The sequence below is a fragment of the Mastomys coucha genome, unplaced genomic scaffold (assembly GCF_008632895.1).
Source record: "Mastomys coucha isolate ucsf_1 unplaced genomic scaffold, UCSF_Mcou_1 pScaffold21, whole genome shotgun sequence".
Lineage (NCBI taxonomy): Eukaryota > Metazoa > Chordata > Mammalia > Rodentia > Muridae > Mastomys > Mastomys coucha.
The window spans coordinates 185216881-185227482 of record NW_022196904.1 but is presented as its reverse complement, the minus strand read 5'-3'; positions in this window follow the sequence as shown (position 1 = coordinate 185227482).

Genomic DNA, 10602 nt, shown 5'->3' with positions numbered 1-10602 from the left:
TGTGCAGCTTGGTCTCCATGTGGGCCCCTAACAGTTGGAGTGGATGTGTAGCTTGGTCTCCATGTGGGTCCCTAACAGTTGGAGCGGATGTGCAGCTTGGTCTCCATGTGGGCCCCTAACAGTGGGAGTGGATGTGCAGCTTGGTCTCCATGTGGGCCCCTAACAGTTGGAGTGGATGTGTAGCTTGGTCTCCATGTGGGCCCCTAACAGTTGGAGCGGATGTGCAGCTTGGTCTCCATGTGGGCCCCTAACAGTGGGAACGTGGGCTGTCTCTGACTCTGTTGTCCGTTTTCCCCTAGCTGGACTTCCTGGTTGGGCCTCAGAGAGAGAGAAAGGATGTGCTTAGTCCTGCTGCAACTGGATGTCCCTGGGTAGATGGTACTCAAGGGAGGGGGTAGTGGAGGAGGGGCCTGTGAGGGTGGGACTGGAAGGAGAGGAGGAGGGGGCTGTGATCAGGATGTAAAGTGAATACATAAGTACATAAATCAATGGAAAAAAGAATCTAACCTAAAAGTAATGCACATGTCTACTGTGACACATGTTCCATTTTCACACTTGAACAGTCCTGAAAACAGGATAATCTGACTAATCGTGTGTGTGTGTTAGAGTTGGTTAACAGTAGTTTTCAACTCTACCAGCTATCCAAAATATGAGGGAGACTTGTCACTGATAAGTTAATGCTGTCTTGAGGTAAAAGAAGAACAGAGTATGGCTTCCCCTGAAGAGCATGAAATGAGAGCGTATCTATAATGCACAGCAGTATTATTTCCAGTTCTCCAGCCGTATGCAGTAAGCCAGCCCTGTGATCGTCCCTGGAGAAAGGGACTGTTTTGATTTTTCCTCTTCCTCTGGCTGCCAGTCTTGGCCATCTTTTGGATATTTCCCAGCCTTCCTCATCTCTTTGTTTGTTTTTGTTTTTTTCTCTAAGCCAGGTTTTAGTTGGTTCTATTTACCAAGAAAGAGAAGGGAAAGCTGGGTAGATAGAACTTATTTAGAAAGGAGGGATGGAAGGAACGAAACACTGAGTAGCCCTAGAAGAATAACAGCTGGGCTAGGAACAGGGGCAGGGAGCAGATGGAGGCTGGTTCACGGAGCTACATACGATGAAGGCCAGGTGGGTGCAGGGGCATTACCAACGCCAGGCATCCTAGGAATCCTTGGAAAATAAAACCCTCAACTATGACAGCTGCTCTGTGTGAGCCCCAAATGCGCACACTCACACACCTGACAATGCACATAAGTGTACATGCACATACGTGCTTGTACATGTGCTTAAACACTAGGTCAAAGCCTTTCTATGACCATGAATCCTATCTCGAGTGAGGAAGGGAGAAAGGAGGACCATGGAGGAAGAAGACTTCTGGGATGAGAGGAAGACGTGGCCCGATCAGGTGACCCAGACAGTCTGTGGTAGAGGCAGGTCAAGAAATGACCCCCACGTGCTGGCCTGACTGACAAGATGGAAAGGCTCAGAGAGGCGAGGAATTGGTCTCGTCCTAGGGTAGAAGGCTATGTTAACCCTCATGAAGACTGAGTTCCATTCCTATTTCTGTAGATAAACAGTAGCCACAAAAGCCTGGGCAACAGCTAGTGAGATGGCTCTGTGGTTCCGAGCAATTACTGTTCTTTCAGAAGGCCTGGGGTCAGCTCACATGACAACTCACAAGCCCCTGGGGCTCAAAGCCCTGACTCCCCTTTCCAGCACGTGTGTGCAGGTTATGCCCATAAACTCATTCAGGCAAACACCTATATACATTCATCAAATAAACAAACTAACAAACTTTTTAGAAGTCTGGACAATAAAGGGCAAAAGACAGAATCCTTCAATCAATGGAAAAGGCTTTAGAACTGCTCTCGGGAGCTGTAGAGTTGTAAGGAGAAAGGGGAGGCTGGACCCTGGGTGTCATGGTTTGTATACGCTTGGCCCAAGGAGTGGCACTATTTGGAGTTGTGGCCTTGGAGTAGGTGTGTCACTGTGGGTGCCGGCTTTAAGACCCTATTCCTAGCTGTCTGGAATTGAGTATTCCACTAGCAGCCTTCAGATGAAGATGTAGAACTCTCAGCTCCTCCTGCACCATGCCTGCCTAGATGCTGCCCTGCTCCCACCCTGATGATAATGGACTGAACCTCTGAACCTGTAAGCCAGCCCCAATTACATGTTGTCCTTTATAAGACTTGCCTTGGACATGGTGTGCTGAGTGTGTCCCTCCCTTTGCAGGGTGCTGGGCAGTGGAGTATCAATAAGAAGGGAGTGGTGGAGCTCAGAGGAAATGGGGAGTCACACTGGTGCAGCTGAAGTCCCTGTCTGGTCTTACCAAGAGAATGGATCCAATGATAGTCGAATCCTTGAAAGGGACCAAGGCTTCTTTGAGTTCAAAGTCTTTGAAAGAGTATAGAAAGATTTCTTTGGAAGAATGTGGAAACCTTAGGTGGAAGAGCCAGAGTCCTCAAGTCCCTGATGCCTTGTTCCTTGTGAGCTTGAGAACTGGTCTGGGCTGAGCCTCAGCATGGCTCTGAGGTTTGCCATGTGGAGGAGCGTATCTCCCAGAAAGTCAGGTTTAATTCTTAATCACCTGGCCAATTCGTTCAAGCTAGACCAAGGTCTCTCTCTGCCAAGGCTCTTCTACTACATCTTCTATCCACTCCCACACCCTAGTGCCTTTTAGGTGATTGGAGGGAAAAGTGCCAAGAACTCCCCACAGTCCTAGGACTGGCATGAGGTGTGGGCATTGGGTAGGCAGGTGTGGTTTCCAAGGTTCGGGATGAACCAAGGCCATCCATCCAGTGTTGACACAACTGTCACAAATACTGCTTTGTTCCAGGCTCGGTCTGGGAAGGTCCTGTGGAATTGGGTGGGCCTGGCTAGGTAGAGATACAGAACAAGGTCAGACAGATTTGGAGAGGGGATACCCCTGGGAGTAAAAGGAGTTACCCAACTCTGGGGCTACAAATGAATCCAGTGTGTATTAAAAGGCTGCATTTGGGGCAACTGAGCAGGACTTTGAGACCATCAGAGGCAACTCCCAGCCCTAGGCTAGAGGGATCTAGAGATGGAAAGATGAGCAAAACATTGCAGGAATTAGGTGTGGTACCCAGGCCTGTAACTACAGTCAAGTAGCTAGACCAGTCCTCATGGTGTCTGGTTACTGGGCAGAGGCCTGTTGTTCAGGACACTTCTGCTGTAGCTGGTCCCAGGGATGAGTAAGGGGGCCACTTAGTCCTTCGTGTAAAAAGAAGTCAATGATCCTGGTCCTGTGGAAAAGAAAATATAAAACCAAGAGCTGGGTTCCAGGGTAGTGGCTCCCAAGGAAGCCTGCCCTAGGATGCATTTGGCATGCTGCTGATAGCTGAGCCCTCATCAGATTCAGAAGATGAGAGCAGGTGGTGTCCCTCTCCACTCCGAGGCCAGGAGTATAAGGGTCGTGACATTATGACACAGCCTGAGGAGGGAAGCAGCCACCACATCCTACTGGGATGAACCGTCTTAGTTACTCCAATACTGTAGGCAAGGGCAAGGCACGTGGGTAATGGAGGTGGAAATAGGTGACATTTTCCAGCCGCATGACAAGGGTCTTGACCCCTAGGGAACTGGGTCAGACTCAGATGTAAAACCATTCTCCTGGGCTTGAGGGTAAACCAAGGGGTTCCTGCAGTACTCTGAGACACACCTTCTCAGACACGTGGGGTTCTCACCTCACCTCAGGGAGTCCTAGCCACCCAGTAGGCAGCAGTTGTCCTTTTGCCAGGACCCCAAGGAGCAATTGCTAGAGAAGATCTCCTCCCCCCCATAATTCAGATATGCATGCTCTTCACATGGGCTCTCTGCTGTCTGGTATGGCCAGACACAACAACTGCATGAAGGGACGATGGCAGCCTCTTCCACATCTGAAGGACATTGGTTCCAGAAGTTCAGCCAATCAATGGGAGACATTCCAAGAATTTGAGAACAGAACAGGAAAGCTCTGCTGACTCTAGGTAACGCATCGATTCTCAGGTAGGTGGGAATTGTGAGTCTCTGGACACAGGGATGTCATGTTGACAGTTAGACATCCTTAACACAGAGCAAAATGCATCCTAATGACCTCTCCAGAGAGATTCTATGGAATAGAACAACCTCCCCGCCCCCCTCAGATTCTAGCAAAGGAGAGCGAGAGCGGCTAGACCACACTTCCTCTTTTGAAGCTCCCAGTCACATGTCAGTCACCTCTTACAGCTCACACCCTCAGTTATCATTTCACAGTTGCCTTAATCTGGTCTCATCTGACTCGCATTGCACATCTCGCCAACTGTTTTGGAAAGGGGTTAGCAGCAAACAAACAGCTCAAGTGCTGGCTGCTGCTCTGAGGCCAGGGAAACCGGCTAGCTTTTGGTCTGAGTGAGCAGAGAGCAGGTGCTTGGAGCAGGAGGCAGCTGAACAGCCCCAGGGACTCCCTTCATCTAGTCCCCCTTGTACCCACAAGACACACGTTCCAGGTAAGATCTCCAGAGTAGAGAACAGGAAGAAAATGGTTTTTCCCTTCCTCCTCCGTCCTTTTCTCTGTCTCTTCTCTGTGTGGGGTCTTTCCTTGGTCTTTCTAGGGAGGGGAGGCATGGAGCCATTGCTGTCTAGAATTTAGTAATGAGAAGACTTTCAGTGAACATCTGCAGAACAGCTGCCTACTGCTGTTCTTGGTTCTCTCAGAGCCTCTAGAAACAAAAGTCAGGCTTGAGACGGGCAGAAGAGACAGAGGCCAAGAGCATGCATGGTTTGAAGCCCAGTGCGATAGCGTATGCCTATAGTGCCAGCACTCACCAGACTTGGGCAGAAGGACTGTAAGTTCAAAACCAGCCTGAAATACATAGTAAAAACTTATCTTGAAAGGAAAGGAACATAGGTACACTGATTAGGAAGGAAGGAAGGAAGGAAGGAAGGAAGGAGGAAAAAGGAAAAGGAAAAAGACATGAAATGTTTGCTTAGAGTTCAGCTCCACTGCTCATAGCTTTGTGGCATTTTGCAAATGACTTTGTCTCTCAGAGCTTCATTTTGCCTATTAGGGAAAGTATCGGTACCTATATTCCAGCATTGTGAAGAAGCCAAGGGACATGGTCCCTGCAGAGTACACACAGGTGGCCTGTAGAGGACCTCAAGAATCAGCAGGGCTAATGCTGGGGCCACTGGTTCCTGCAAAGCAGGAAAGAAGGCACACAGGAGCCTCAGGGCTCCTGCTGACACAACATGGACCTAGCCATGCTCGAGCTCCCCTTACTGCAGTCTCCCCAGAGGGACGATCTCCAGGGCTAAAGAGTGACACTCACAACCACTAACAGAAAGAGATCCCAGAGAAGAAAGAGTTCAGAGGGGATGGGAAGGGATAATGGGGAATAGCTATAATAATCAAAACACATAATATACACATTTAAAAACTTAAATTTATAAAGAAAGAGTCTGAAGACTATGTCCAGTAACTCTGAGTCCCATTAAACAAATCCTGCCTCCTGTGTTACTCTCCCGACCTCCACCACACCAGCTCCAACTGCCAGGGGCAGGCCTGTCCCTGTCTCTCTTTCTAGACCACAGCCCTCTGCACTCTTCTGAATGGTCTCCATTCAGCTCTCTCCTGCATGTGTACCTAGTATAATAAAAGTCCCTTCTATTCTAGGAACTGATGGGGAAGTCCCTAGCTGTCATAGAAGGTAGCTGACACCATCTGAATTCCCTGGAGGCTTGCTAAGATGCAAATGTCCAGGCTTCATCTTGACCGATTGAATCTGTCATTGTGGCAAGCTATCCAGGCTATTGAGACCAAGGATCTGTCTTCAGTGTGTTGCTGACTGTCAATGTGCAGCAAGAGGCAGCCCTGAAAAATTCCCTGGATAATTTAATAGTACCCTGTGTGGTCCAGTAGTACTACTCAGACTGAACTCTAAGAAGCTGAGGCGCTGTGGGCAAGTCATTTCCTCTTTCTGTACCTGCCCCTGTCTTTTCTGTCTCTCTTGCAAAAAGAAAAGGCCACACTGGGCACAGAAACATGAGGTTGGAGAAGACTGAGGTAGGGCCTGAACTCAGGAATTCAAAGCCAGGATGGGTAACATATTAAGAACTTGTCTCAAAACTCTAGTCAATAAACAAAGTAGGAGGGAGGATCAAGACTTTAGGGTCTTTGGGGCCATCTTACACTTAAATGTTTGGGTTTTAAGAGCATCATGGTAGAAAAAGAAATTGAGAGCTCTTGGAGGTGCGCCTAGACATCCCACCACTGCCGATGTAGACAGATCCATGACAGTCAGCTGTTGACCCTCGACCCTCAAAGGGCACAGAGCAGAGGCCAACAACATCAGCATCGAGTCCCCTCCTCCTACCTCTGATGTTGAAGACTAAACCCAGGGCCCTGCACTTATTAGGCAAGCACTCTTCCACTGAGCTAAATCCCCAATGCCCTGATTAATGCACTGTGAAGAGCAACCCCAGCCCGCACATCAGGGAGGCCAGTCGGGAAAGGTGTGGGTACATCTGAGTGTAAGGGGACTGGCCCAGAACCAGGCTTTAGGGACATCAGAGAGCAGGTGAGAATGCACAGGCCTGGGGAAGCTCAGGGCAGGTCTTTATCGGGATCTACACTGCCTAGCCCTGGGACCTGGGCAAGTGGGCTATGCTCTCCAGAGCTGTGCACATGCAACAGCACTGTGAGATTGAACACTGACACTGCAGCATCTCAGGCACCCTGAGCCCTGACCAAAGGCAGAAATGCATAGAACGAATTCTGGTCCACTCTTGCCTTTGGTCAGTTAGGACAGAGACAGTAGCTACAAGGAAGGATGTTTTCCAGCCCTGTTGGGGACTAGAGGCCTGGGCTCAGCCCCTGGCTAGCCATAATGAGACTGGGGTGGGGGTGGGACCATATTAGCCCCAACAGGAGCATTGGTTAGATCTGTAATCTGCTACAGTAATTACAGGTGGCCCCACTCTGCCCTCTGGATCCAGGCTACCCATCCCATCCTCATTGACTCAAGAGTGCTGCTAACAAGAAAGAAGGGCACAGAGAAGGTTCTAGACCATGGGAAGCTCTAGCCAAGAGGCCCAGGAGATTCGCATAGCTTCACTTGAACAAGCTGGTGAAGAGTGGAAGGTTGTGGCATATAGCAAAGATTTGTTGCCTGCAGCGTACCAGATGCTCTTAACCCCCTCTACCCTGGAGGTGATTAATAGCATCACTTCCTTCTGTGCTCAAGGAAATGGACCCACCCAAGGAGCTGACATCACTTCCTTCTGTGCTCAAGAAAATGGACCCACCCAAGGAGCTGACAGAGGTGACTACAGCAAAGGGAGACTTCTGCTAGGGACAGTGTCCACAGTAGCACTGACCACCAGATCTTTGTTGTCCACCATCAAAGATGGCCTGACCCTGCTCCAAGGCAGATGGTTCAGCCACTAGAAGATTGGGGAGCACTGGGTGATAACACTATAGGCTTGGGAGAAGCTCCAGACTTCCAGAAGGGTCATCCTAGACCCACGAGGCCATGGAAAGCCTGATTCTCTCTGGTTTCCTAGCCAGAGCCCTAAGTGGGGGCTGGTTTGTAGTCTCCGCTCAAACCCTTGGAAGATTTGACAGCTTTGGAGATGGTGATGTTGCGGTAAGGTGTTGCCACGCCAACCCAAGGACCCATGTTTGGATCCCAGTACTTACATAAGAGCCTATGACCTAAACACTCAGGAAGTGGGTCCTTGAAGTTCACTGGCCAACAAGTTTAGCCAAGTTGACAAGCTCTAGTGAGAGACCTTTGCTCAAAAAACAAGCTAGCAAGGTGGTTCAGTCAGTGGGTAAAGATGCTTGGCGCCATGATCTGAGTGTACTCCATAGGGTAGGACATACATAGCAGGAAGGGGATCAACTCCCACAAGCTATCCTCTGACCTTCATGTACACCATGACACATACTCAGGAAATAACTGGAAAGAATTAAAGAAGGCAGAGAGGTCAAGGCGGATGCCTTAACATTGACCTCTGTCATCCTCCAAATGTACTTGCATACATGTGCATTATACTCACAGGTATACACACACCACACACACACATACACATGCACACACACAGACACACACACCACACACACACACACACACGCACACATACACACACACATACACATACATGCACGCCCGCACATACACAAAATGGAAAGTCAAAAGAAGACCAAACACTGGCATAGAGGTGCCATGAACCCCAACCAGTTACTGAAGGACCCCTGCATGACACAGCCACTCACAAGCTTTCAAATTCTCTTTATTAAAAACCATTTTTCCTTTTGTAAAAACAAATATTTTAGGTCAATTATATAGATCAGAAAAAGTGGTGACAATTTATATAAGACACTCAAAATATTCTAATACTTTACAGGTTCAAACTTAAATTAACTAATAGTTCTGTTTTTTCAAAATCTCGCAAAAAAAAAAAAATCTCTGGTCCAGTTCAAGTATAATCTTATAGATCACCGCCTCGGACTGTCCAAGAATGGGAAACCTGAACACTAATGGCTGCTGCTCATATCCACAGGTTCACAGAAGCCTCTGTGTGTGCCACCTGGAGTACCACCAGGTGCTGACAGTGGGCACTAAAGGACACAGGCCTCCTGACACGTTAGCCTAGGGTGCAAAGGAATTCTTTGTACAAGGTAGCAACCTTCATGAGCGACCTTGGGAGAGACATCTTGTAATGATGGACGAGACACTGATTTAATGTTTTAAAAAAGAAATAAATATTTTCCTGGTTGTCTTCAATACTGTGATGCACAGAACACACACAGGAATTAAAAAAATTGCAAGGACCATGCCAATGGAATTATATAAAAATATATATGCATACACACACACACACACACACACACACACACACACACACACACACACGTATAGAACCATCCGTGACCTTAAACGTAAAGGAGACTGCCATTTCTTTCATGTTTCGGTTTTGCTAATATGAAGGTCAATTTACAACCAAGGGAGCCATCTTACTGCTTGAGAACTGAGCCATGTGGCTTTCCGTAGAAAGGCTAGTAACAGAGGAGCCAGTGGTGTTGGGAGGTCTGCCTTACTCTGCTGGAAGATAAAGCATGCGGCCCCTGATGGCGGTGCTGATGGATGTGACCAGCAGTTGTTCCCAGAGGTCAAAGGTTCTCTGAGGAATAGAAGACTTTGCTCATGACCACAGTGCTTGGTCACCTCCTGTGGGATTCGCCAGGAGATGGACTACACCCTCCTGGGACCCCGGCTTCCTATAACTCCTTTCCAGACTGGCCTCTCTTTACCTTAACTCCACCTTCATAGATTCCTGGTTGTCTTCAATACTGCGATGCATGGAACCTCTCCTGCCCAGGAACCACGGGCCTCAAAGCGGACACACGGATCGGTTCTACACCCGTCTCCTTTCTGTGCCTCAGCTTCCTCACTGATAAAATGTCAGCGCTGAACTAAATCATTTCTCTATAGCCCTTCCGTTTGTGCAGAGGATAGAATGGAATATGGAGTGGGGGGGGGGAGAAGACATGCTCCCTGTCTGACCTACCTTCCTTTGCTTGGGAACATAAACAGGCAACTCATACAACAAACCATCCACACGGAGGGCCCCTTCAAGGAGGTGTGCCCACCCATGAAGATAGCGCCAGGCTCTCTTTAACTTTGTGGAGTTCATGTCTTCTAGTACCTTCCACTAAGACCCTTCGGCCCATATGGGAGGAGGTGCTGACCCTGCTAAGAATCAGGGAATTGTTCTTTCTAGTGTTTTAACCTCCAAGTTGGCATTAGCAGCCCCTCTGCCCCCTACCCCTACCTACAAGAACCAAGTAAACCAAGTGTCTTCGTTTCTCCTTCGATGGGAGAGCATTTGGGAATCATTCTAACACCAACTACCCAAAAGTAGAGGCACCAAGGATGAATGAAGGTCAGATGCCAGTCCCCTGCTCCTGGATTAGGCTAATGCTGGTCAGCAGTGCAGAGGCCAGAGGTCAGAGGTCAGCATGCACTCTAGGCCCGCATCACCTTCCTCCCTGAGCTGTAGGGAGAAGACAGGCCAGCTTCAAGTTTAGTTAAAGTGAATCTTTATCAAATTTACGGTCCTGAGTAGAACAAATCCCAAACCATCCTTCGGCCAAGAAGTTTGGATTGAATCTATCAGAGCTTCTTCACTATTGGGTTCTTCTTTGCTCCATAAAATGAATATGAATTTATTACTAATAATGTATAATAATACATTATTACTATAATATGGTATAATAACACATTAAGGCATTAGCCCAGTGATTTTTCTAGAATAGCTGAGGATGACCAACTTCCTAAAACTAGGGTTATGCTTGCCTCTTGTGCTGGAAGCCCTGGGTTTCTCTCCCAGCACAATACCCTGTGATCACAGCTCTCAGGAGGTAGAGGCAGGAGGATGAAGAGTTCCAGATAACCTTGGCTCCAGAGGAAACTAAAGGCAATCCCTGGATGACATGAGCCCTGTCTCGAAACAAAAACCTGGGATATTTTGGCTAGGCATTTAGCTCAGTGGTACAACACCTGGTTAGGATGTACAAGCTTCTGGGTTTGACTCCTAGCACTAGCCAGAAACTGAAAAAAAGAGATAAAGAA